The sequence below is a fragment of the Lissotriton vulgaris genome, chromosome 2_2 (assembly GCF_964263255.1).
Source record: "Lissotriton vulgaris chromosome 2_2, aLisVul1.2, whole genome shotgun sequence".
NCBI lineage: Eukaryota > Metazoa > Chordata > Amphibia > Caudata > Salamandridae > Lissotriton > Lissotriton vulgaris.
The window spans coordinates 100180979-100192341 of NC_141688.1; positions in this window are offsets into that span (position 1 = coordinate 100180979).

The window sequence follows — 11363 nt, forward strand, 5'->3', positions numbered from 1 at the left end:
AAATTCTTTGTGCTGTATAGTATAGTTGGGTGATTGTCCTATATAATTGTAGCCTTAGATTTGAGGAGTGGACCACTCGGTTTATTTGCTTAAGTGAACTCGTAATCTGGTTGGAATTAATATTAATTCCCAACCTGTTAGTCCATTTGTCCGCCATTTTCCCACAATCACCAACGTGGCCTTTATTCAAAAGAGTGTAGCTTTTACTAATAAGAGATTTAATAAGATTCGAGTAAATACATTGTAAGATGTCTGATTGCTCAACACTCTCAATTTTCTTTTTATTAATCAAAAAAACCTGTATCTGCATATATTTAAAATACATAGTATATTTAATTTTATATAGTATTTTTAATGTATTAAAGCTTAGAAGACCTTCTGGGCCATAAAGATCTCCTAAGGAGTTAATACCATGATCTGGCCATTGAGCACAAGCACCATCGGAGAAGATGTTTGGCAGCCCCGGATTCCCCCATATTGGTAGTTCAGCGTTGAAAAAGGATATTTTATCAGTATCTATAATTTGATCCCAGATTCTTTTGATGGCTCTGGCAGTCTTAAATTTGACTCTCGTGTAGTAATTTGGGTCATGTACCCGAAATAGAAACTGGCTACTTTGTGGTCCTAGCATGAATTGATGATAAAATAGGGGGGTTTCTTTAGACAAGAGGCTACGTATACGTGAAATAAAAGTAGCAAAAAAGTAAATCTTTAACTCCGGGAAATGTAATCCTCCTTTTTCAGTTGATAGATTCAGTGCCATCATTGACCTGCGGGCTTTTTTATATCCCCATATATAGTTGCTACAGATGCTTTCTATCCTCTTAATGTAAGATTTGTTCAGTTGTAACGGGATAGATCTAAACAAGTAGAGTATTTTCTGTACTATTTTCATTTTAATTGTATTGATGCGTCTGATCAAACTGAGTGGTATTTTATGCCAGTTTTTAAGAGTGGATGTAATATCTTTAAGTAGGGGTTCATAGTTTAATGAAATGATTTTATCAATGTTGGAGGTAAGTTTCACCCCTAGATAGGTGGCGTCGGGGCTTAGGCCTATTATCGGTTGTAGTGGTTGATAATTCGCTATCACTTGAGTTTTATTGACGTTTAACCGATAGCCCGAGATATCGCCAAAGTCCCTAGCTTCCTTAATTATGTTAGGTATAGCTTGTACCAGATCGGTGGTAAAAATGGCAATGTCATCAGCGAAAGCGGTGATTTTTAAGCTCTTGCCTTCATGTTCTATTGGGATAATATGGTCTTGAATTGTTAGCACATTTAAGAATGGTTCTAAGGCTAAGGCAAATAGCAGGGGTGAAAGAGGACACCCCTGTCTAGTACCCCTTTCTATTAAGAAACTATCTGAGTTGTTTCCGAAATAGCTTGCTATAGCTGTTGGTGTTTCGAATAGGGATTGAATCCATCTCAAATATTGTCCCTGTATACCGAATGATCTTAATGTTGCCCAGAGGTACTCCCACCCCACTCGGTCAAATGCTTTCTCCGCGTCTAGCATGACCATTCCGAGTGGGGTAAGAGTAGCCGCCGCAACGTCGAAAGCAGTAATCGCGGTATTAACATGAGCAGTGGTGTCTCTCCCCACCACGAATCCATGTTGCTGGCAATTAACCAGATCGGGCATTATAGGGGCTAACCGATTAGAGAGTATTTTAGCGAAGATTTTTGCGTCAGTATTAATTAGTGAAATTGGTCGATATGATCCCTGTTCTTTCGGTGGTTTGTTCTTTTTAAAGAAAAAAATTATTTTAGCAGTACGCCATGAGATAGGGGAGCTGCCTGTTTCACCTATAGAGTCTATCACCTGATGGAAGATAGGGAGTAGTTCTTGTTCACAGATCTTGTAAATCTCCATAGGCAGACTGTCTTCACCTGCGGCCTTACCTAGGGGGAGTGAATGTATAGCCTTTTTTATTTCTTCGGTTGTAATTTTAGTGTCAAGTAGTCTATTTCTTTCTGAGTCCATTCTTTCAGGTCTATGTATTTCTAAATAGGATTCTATTGTTTCTAATGTGGGTACATTCTCTGGAGTGTATAGGTGACAATAATATTTGGTGAATTGTTCCAAGATCTGTTCTGGTTTTTTATAGATTTTAGAATCTAACCCTTTTATTGTTTTTATGATGGTTTTAGCCTTTTTATCGGCTACTTTATAAGCCAGAATTTTCCCAATCCTGTCTCCCCCTTCATATTGTTTCAGCTTATATTTATGAATTTTGGAGCTAAATTTTTCTCTAAGAGTTTTCTTTAGGGTCGCTCTTAATGAGATTAGTATTAGTTTTAGCTCTTCAATGTTAGTGTTGCCTTGTGTTATAGCATCTGCGAGTTGTTGTTTGGCTGCTAAGATATTGGAAGTGACTAGTTTTTCTACTCTTCTCTTTTCTGCGTTATCCCGAAATATATATTGTTGTGCGTAACCTCTAATACTACATTTACATGAGTCCCATACATAATTAACAGCAGTGGAATTAATGTTTAATGATATATATTCCAGTATGTGATTCTTCAAACCCAGGGTGAATTTAGAGTCCGTGAGTAAATATCTAGGAAATGTAAATTGGCGGGTTGAGATAGCACTTTATTTAGATATATAAAAACATATCTTTAAAAGATTCTTCCAGCACATTAATACAATCTTACAGCAAAAAGAAGAAAATAGAAACAGAATAAAATGTGGCCTTCTTATCAGAGCTTACTGCAGCGTGTCAATTTAGAAATTAGCACTCCCGGACAATGCAGATGGAGTTAAGTACATATTATTCTGCACAGTGGTCCAATTTTTCTAAGAGACTATAAACATGCTGAACGAATTTGGCCAATTTTATATTTAAAAGAGTGTTCTCTGAGGACAGAGCAGCAATAATGGCGTGTCTGCAAGTCCGAACTCCCAGCCTGTTCCATTCCGGCCTGAGTAGGCATCTGCGTTGGAGAATAAAGAAAGGGCATATACAAAGCACATGCAAAAAAGTTTCGTTTGCTGACCCGCACCCTCTGCACGTTTGATCAGCCCTTTTTTGACGCCATACAGGGAGATTTTGAAGGAAGCGCCAGTCTCCCAGTCTTAGGGCGATCAGGCATCGCTTTAGCTGTTAGGAGAATGTTATCGAAAGATAATTTGCCGGGGATAGTCGTTTATAGGAGTTGGCTACTGCCCAAGCATGGCTGCGTTTCACAAGGAGAGCTTTGTCCATGATCAGGGATTTCAGTCTTATAACTTTTTTAATTGTGTTTTTGAAGGCAGTCTGGCTTGGGTTAAGGGCCCAGAGATCCGCAGCAGACGTTTGTTGGATGTAGTCATTTAGGAGGCGGCCGAATGTTCCCCCCGGATTGCTCACACTGATTTCATTCCAGACCAGGAGTTCCAAGGTACCAGCTTCTGCCTGTCTTAGTTTGTGGATCAGGTTAAGTTATGAGCCAACATTAGAGGATTCATAGTTAGTTAAGCCCAACTCTAGTCTGACCTGTGCTGGCGAGGAGGAACTCGGCAGGTGAAGCAATGTCTTGTAGAGTTTAGTTGTCAGTTTATTTAAGGAATTGTTCATTTTTCCCTTAAAGATCTCTATGCCATACGAAAGTGTGGGCCCGATCTTTGCTCTAAGCACTTCCAGTAAGGGCAAAACCGTGGGGCCTGAGAGTCTCCTCGATAGCTTAGCCAAGGATACCATTAACGCTGTGGCCTTGGCTGCAATCACAGTGCTCTGTTTGGTGAAACTGTCCCTGGAGTCCAAATGGACCCCAAAGTATTTGTACGATTGGCCGATTGAGATGCTTTCTTTGTTTATTGTCCAGCCTCCACCGCTGTAGCGTTTTTTTGCCAAACAGAACAACCATAGTTTTTTTCATGTTAATTTCTAACTGGTTGTTGACCGTGTATTGCATTAAGGCGTCCAGGAGTCTCTGTAGCCCCACTCTGGTGAGACTGAACAGTGCCAAGTCGTCGGCATATAAGAGATTACACAATGCCGTGCCTCCTACTTTTCGTGGATGGCTAATTACTTTCTATAGAGAGTCCGCAATGAATAGATTGAAGAGAAGGGGAGCCAGCACGCATCCCTGTTTGACACCACGAAAGGTCCAGATTTTCCGGGAGAGATGCGTGCCAGACCCTAGCTTCACTCGAACACATGTGTTGGAATACAGCAGGATGATGGGATTCAGGATATTATCTGGGATTCCCCACTGCTTCAGTTTTTGCCACAGAGCAGCCTAGGCACCCTGTCAAATGCTGCTTTGAAGTCGACAAAGCAGCAAAAAATCGATCTGGAATTTGTAAGGGCTTTGTCAATGATGGTGGAGATTGCCAATAAGTTTGTCATTGTTCCTGATTTGGCAACGAACCCTGTCTGATTTAAAGGAATCAGATTTTTGTCCTTTGCCCATTGTCTGAGATCCTCCAAAATGAGGCCTGCAAAGTGCTTTGCCTCTATATCCAACAAGGCAATTAATCTGTAGTTATTCGGGTTGCCTCGTGCTCCGGCTTTATAGATGGGATGGATAATAGCACCTCTCTAAGAATCCGGAATGGTTTGGTAGCTCAGAGTGTAGTTACAGAGATGTGATAGCACCTAGGACCAGAAGGGGACATCAGACTTGAATAGCCTCTGCGGCAGGCCATTCGGGCCTGGTGCTCCGTCTTGTCTCCCTTTCGTCAGTGCTTTGGCTACTCTTTCTTCAGACAATTCCTCGAGTGAGGAAGGCCCCTGCATTTGATCGGGTGGAAGGTTAGATGTTATGCCCGTGCCAATGTCAGAGACCCATGTTAATCCAGGGCGGTTATTGTTTTCTTGTGCCTGGAAATGCTCTGTTAAGTACGAGATCCAGTCTGCTTCTTGGATGTTCGCTGATCCAAAGGATGTTGTGTTTCGATCGATGTTGTTGACAAGTGACCAAAATGTCTTTGAGCTCTGTTGCTTGCTTTCCCATACCAGTTTAACCCAGAATTGAGATTCCTGGTCCTTTTTCTCTTGGGTAACTGCCCTCCTAAATGCCTTTTGGGCATGACGGTATTTATCGAGGAAGCTGCTGTTCTCTGGGAATTTTAAAAGCAACCTCAGTGCGTTGTTTCTCGTTCTTTTTAATGTTTTTATCATGGGGAGGGCTGTTGCCCCTACTGGTGGTGTACGATTTGGGCCCTGCCTTGTCACTGGATAAATTCTGATCAAATGTGCGCATAGCTGCGACCATATTGCTGTTGGGGAAGCCATTTGGTCTAGAGCACAGATGATAAAATCCTTGCTTGTTTTTTGGATGCACTGACAGTTAGACTCACTCCATTTCAGGCCTTTTAAGTTATCGGAATGTATTCCTTTGTATGTAAATGGTGCCTTTTTGTGGAGAGCTGAATTTGTGGCAAAGGAAACGACCAATGGCCTGTGGTCGCTTTCGAGCCTTGGCAGGACGGAGAAGCTAGCCAGATTGGACAGGAATTCCGAATTACAAATAGTGAAGTCCAGGTAGGATTTTGTTCTTCCGTTTGACCAGGTCCAGTTTGGGGGGGAATCGCTTGCTGATCTTCAATTCACCACCAGATACCCTGCGTTGTAAAGTCTCAACACGGCGACCTCGCCTAATGTATTGGAAGTTTGCATGGAGGGTTTAGATTGGGGGACAGCCTCAATAATGCTGATCAGGTTGGGTCCTTCTGAGTCTGCTATGTTCCCCTGGAAAAGGTTCGTGTTAAAGTCCCCTGTGATGATGCGGTCCGAGTTGGGATATTCTGTGGCTATATCGTGGCTATATCGTTCATTGTTTCGCAGAATCTGGCCAGGTGGTCTTTTTTTGTGCGGGTGTTAGGATTAATATACACATTTATAAGTAAGAGCAGTCGCTGTCTGCTCCGTAGATTAATTTTGACCCCCAATAGCCAGTCTTCTTTCAGGTTGAGTTGACTGAATTTGCCTTTTAGATTATTGGATATGTATGTGGAGAGCCCGCCTTTAGGGTGGCCGAAGCGGCTGTCCCTCAGTGCCTGTTTCCGATATTCAATGAATCCTTCAATAGGGCGCCACATGTTCCCCCAGGAAAGACATAGTGTCTTCATTTAAGATTTTTTGGTGTAGGCCGCTGATTTTCCATGAGCACAGTGAAAAAAGTGGCTCCCCCTTGCTGCTGACCACACTGTGCTGTTGTACCCCTGACGGAAGGAGTGGTTTTAATGAATTGTAAGTTTTTGCTGGTGAACCTGTCGCAGATGGTCAGTTTCTGCTTTTTGTGGCCAAAACTGCTGGCAGCCATCCCCAGGCATGGTCTGGTTCATTGTTTCTCACCGCTGTTTCAGGGCATTTAAGTTCTATATCCGGCCCTGAGGCATTTTTTAGAACAGAGAACGGCCTCCCATGCTCTGTATTTTTGGTGAAGGCCGGCTTGTTGGGTGTAGTTGCTCCTGATAGCAGCGTGATTGGATACCCTGGCGTTGAATAAGGGTGCACTCTAATCCCCCAATTCCGCAGTGTAGCCTTGTGTTCGAGAACGGCTCCTACCCAGCCTGCCTGTGTGAAAGTTACAACAGTGACCTCAGAGGGTTGGTTTCCTCGTGGGGGAAGAAATTCAATGGATTCGATGTTATTCGTATCCAGACCCACTAGCCCCGGTATGCCTTCCGCTAATTTCAGTAGATTTGATCTATTGAGAATATCGTGCCACCCCTTAGATTTGTACCCGGGGGCTAGTAAAATCCGATGACACGATTGATTGTCGCTTCGCGGCTCTGGTGCAATTGTGGGTTTGAGGATCAGTTTTTCGATTGTTGCATCAGATCCATTTTTATGTAACTTCTGTGGTAGTTGGAGGGGAGCCTGTTTTGATTGTGGAGTATGACTGATCCGAGCAGCTATGTCATTGCAAATGTTTTAGTAAAACTCAATTTTGATGTTATTTTTTTGTTCCCAGAAAGAGGGAGATCCATTAAAAGCCGAAATTTTCCTGCCGCTGTCTCTTGCCCAGTATTACTTGACCTAACTGGACTCACCCTTGTGGTTGTTGCAGGATCACTACCCTCTGTTTTTGTTGCCAAGGCAATTATTGATGTTCTTAGACTCTGAGGGCTCTTCGCCAGTTCTTGAATGGGTAAGTCCACAGTTGGTCCATTCGAGGTTGTTGTTGGGTTTGTTGTCGGTTCCACTGAGTTGGGCTCTATAGAGGATTTTTTGTTTTCGGCTATCGAAAAAATGGGGCAGAGATTCTGATGGGCCAAATTGGGATTAGCCCTGAGTTTATTCCTCGCTTTGCGTTGACGTTTGCTCTCTCTTTTGCTGCAAGGGGGAATAGGACTAGGAGAGACCGGGACTGATGGAGCGGGTGAAGAAACAAGCCTATTAGTTCGTCCGTCCTCAGATTTGGCATGCTGGTTTGTAGGCCCGGTTGATGATGGAAGAGAGCAGTTTTCAACCGTCGGGGTCGGTTTTGTTGGAACACTATGGTGGTGACCGTTCATCGATGGAAGGCGGTTAATTGATCCTATGATATCCGCTTCTTCTTCCTTTGTTTTTGTATTTTTGTTTCCACAGTCCTCCGGTGGTTTGTCCTGTTCTTGATGTTTAGTGGGTTGCAGTTTGGCTGGCACGTATCCCCCCTCAGCTGCTTTACTTCCCTGATAACTGTGGAAAGGCAATCTGGGAGCAGGGAGAGGGAGTCAATAATTGAAGAGCAGCAGCACGTTGGTTGAACAAAGTTTGCAGATGCTTGCGCCCTTAGGATTAACGAGTTCAATTGGTCTAATTTGCCGTCGATCCCTAACGTAAAGAGTGCCAGGGTGTTTAGTAAATCAACTTGCACCTCTAGTTTTACTGAATGATAATTAAGTGCGGTAACGATTGAATATCGCTGGTTCGGCTTGCCCGTGGATTTGGGCCGTCGTTGTTTGCTGTGAAGAGCCCGTGAGTGGCTTAATCGGGAAATGTGGGAGTTGTAGCAGCAAAGGGGAGGCCACTATTGAACACATGATATCTTCCAGCTGAGATTGCGATGGAGGGGCAACCCCGTTATCGTCTGCCAGAGGGGTGGAGGGCTTCTCCGGTTTGAGAGGAACTGTTTGGGTGTTCTCCCTGTTTTGGTTGATACAGGTAGACCCAAAAATGTAAACCTCTGACGGCTCTTTTGCTGGCATTGTATTGAATACCCAATTTTGCAGTGGTGCTTTAAGGTCAAACCCTGAGTGGTCAGAGGTTGTAAAGGTGGTTGCCTCCGAGGCTTGCGGGTGTTGCTCTGATAGTATTAGTTTTGCAGTTTTTGATGGGGTCTTTCTAAAATAATCCCGTAGGGTTAGGCTCTTGAATTTCTGAGGTTTTGGGGTGTGCTTGACGTAGCCCTGAACCCCAGCTGCGTCTGGTTGCTTGGGCTTCCTTCGCTTGGGTGCCGTATACTTTCTTTCTTTTCCGGATCTCATTGCTCCAGAAAGGTCTTGGCTTGAACTCTTTTTCACCACTGCATGTGAATCCAAGAGAGTAAGGACTATTTCCCAGTGGAGGTTTGTTTAGTTTATTTAATAGGTGGATGACAGTGGCTGTGGGCCATTTAAAATTGTTATATCATTAAAGGTAAAAATGGGCAGTTAAATGTTTATATTCTCCATGCAATTAATTAGCAGTTGATTGGCAGTGATCTTTAACAGTTTCGTGGAGAGCAGGAATTACCATCCTACTGGGATAGCTTTGTCGTGTAGCCACGTACCTGGGTCAGTTAGTGTGTTCTTCGTGTCCCAGGTTCCCTTACAGACAGCTGTCCCAGCTGGTAGATTCATGCCAAGCCTCTGCCTCCGGTGAGTCCCACTGTGTCACTGTGTCACGTCAGCATTTCAATCTGGGAGCTCTGGACGGCGTCCTCCTCGTCTTCCTCGTTTCGTTCGGCAGCTCGACAACTCGCGGCTCCTGTCACACTGGAGTGCACTGGAAGGCAATTTGTGACTCCCGCCGCACTGTGGGTCAGCTCACGGCTCTCCGCCGTGCTGTAGGTCAGCTCAGACGTGCCCGTTGTTCTGTAGGGCAAATTGCAGCTCTCCGCCGCACTGTGGGGCAGATTGCGGCTCTCCGCCGCGCTGTGGGGAGATTCGCAGCTCTCCGCGGCTCTCTGCCACGCTCAGACGTGTCCAGGGGTTTTGCCGCGTTGAAAAGTAATTTGCGGCTCCTTTGAAGGGGATTGTAAAGCCCAGATACAGAGGTCCCTGCGGCAGCTGACCTGGAATCACTGGTCAGCTGGTTAGGCAGCTCTGGAGGATCAGGCGGATCAGCTCAGGTTAGACTCCCGCTGCCTGCCGGACCGCTACCACCGACTGCTGCTGCCGAGGGTCACACAAGCAGCGCGGCTCGGCAGTCGCAGCCTCGTATCTTTTGGATCCCGGCTGTGTCACTCCAGGCTTGGCCAGCGGAGCCTGCTGCAGCAAACGGCGCAGAGGAGGCACTCCAGAAAAAGTCGGCAACAGTTTCCAACACTTTAGCCACTGACTCGGGCTAAAGTGCACCCCCGCAGCTTTCACCGGGTCCTCAGCTTACCGGCTTGTCAGGGTCGCCGCTCTTGCTGCTCTCACTCCCCGGGGGGGTGCCGCCGGTGTTGGGCGATGCTTGGTCCCGACACCTGAGCCATAACTGGGACCGGAGCTGGAGCCGACTCGCAGGCAAACTTCCGCGAGCTCCACAGCTACACCACGCCGGCAGTGGCGATGACGCCCAAGGCCCGGCGACACAGACCCGCCGCGGTTGCGGCTCACGGCTTCAAGGACTTCAAGGATGCCATAGCAGACCGCTGCCGCTTCCCCTCCTCTCGTGGGTAGTATCCGTGGCTTGTGGCTTGTGCAGCTCACTGCTCACTGCTGCTCTCTGCTTGCGGCAGAACAGGCGGGTTGTTTGTTTAGAATCCAAAGTTTTGAATTCGAACAATATTGGGTTATGGTCTGAGGTAACTTTAGGACAAATTTCTATTTCGCAATTTGTTAAAATATTGTCTGTTGTCCATACCAGATCAATCCTAGAGAAAGTTTGATGTGTGGCAGAAAAATAGGTAAAGCCGGGAATGGTAGGGTGTTTAGTATGCCAGACATCTTTCAGATTATGCATCCTAACTAGTTCCTCACTTTCCTCATCCTATTTCGAGTTCCTTTGCTTGTAGAATCTATAGTATAGTTCATGACACAGTTAAAATCCCCCATTAACAACAATTCCCCATCCCAATCGAGTAGTTCAATAGTCAATTGTTCATACAATTTGGGTATATCAACATTTGGGCCGTAAATGGTACAGAATACATAGCATTTTTCATTGAATCTTAATTGAGCTATTGCCCACCTGCCTTTAGCATCACCAGTAGTTTTGATAACATTTAATTTTAACCATTTCTGTTTCAAAATAGCAACTCCTCGGTTTGTTGTCTCTATAGTTGAGCAGACAACGAGATCGTAGCCCATTTGTGATAATTACTTACGGTCACTGTATCTAATATGAGTTTCTGGAAGGAATACCATATGTGGTTTGTACATATTAATTTCTTCTTGTACCAGTTTTCTTTTACATTTATTATTAAGACCGGCAACATTCCAAACTAAACACCTGAGAGTAGACATAAATTATATTAGTCTCACTCAGTCTTCTCCATATAATAAACTCGATAATCTTGTTATAGTTTTTTATACATTTTTCCCTCTTGCAATATATTTTTCCCCCTTTTTTTACCCCTACCCACCCAAAGAGTTCAATCCCACCCCATGTATCTCTTGCTACCGCTGGAAGGGTAGCACAGTGTAGTCACAAGCCTGGAGTCCTCTCCATACAGCTATCGCTCAAAAAATACAGTTAGTGCAAATATCAATGAGCAATGAACACTAATTGGAGAGCAACCAAACTAGCTAGAGAAAAAAAAGAGGAAAAAAAAGGAAGCGATAGAAGTAAAAAGAAAGAGAGAGAGCAATAATAAACTAAGAAGAAAGGTGATTTAGTTACTAGTGTTTTATTTTTTCCCTTTTGTTATCGGAAGATGCGCTTTTGATTCAGCAACTCTTCAGCTAGTTCCAGCACTTGGCTCGCGTTCACGAAGAAAATTATGATTTGGCTGTTTTTCTGTTACAAAGTTGCGCTGTCATTTAGCGGCTCTCCAAGCTTCTCCGTGATAGTTTCCAGAAGCGGTACGGAGCGGCTCCATGCAAGCTCCTTCACTCGGCGGTGTCAGCCCGCCATCTTGACTCCCCTGGCACCTGAACTTCTTCAAGAGATTTGGCTACCCAGTTGTTATTCTTCACCTTTACAGCATGATAGTGAGATTAATTTACACTTCCCTAACTGCAAATTTGTAATAAAATGTCTTGACTTTATTTACTGATTCCTGGGGCCATATTTATGAAGGCCTTGCGCTACCGGTGC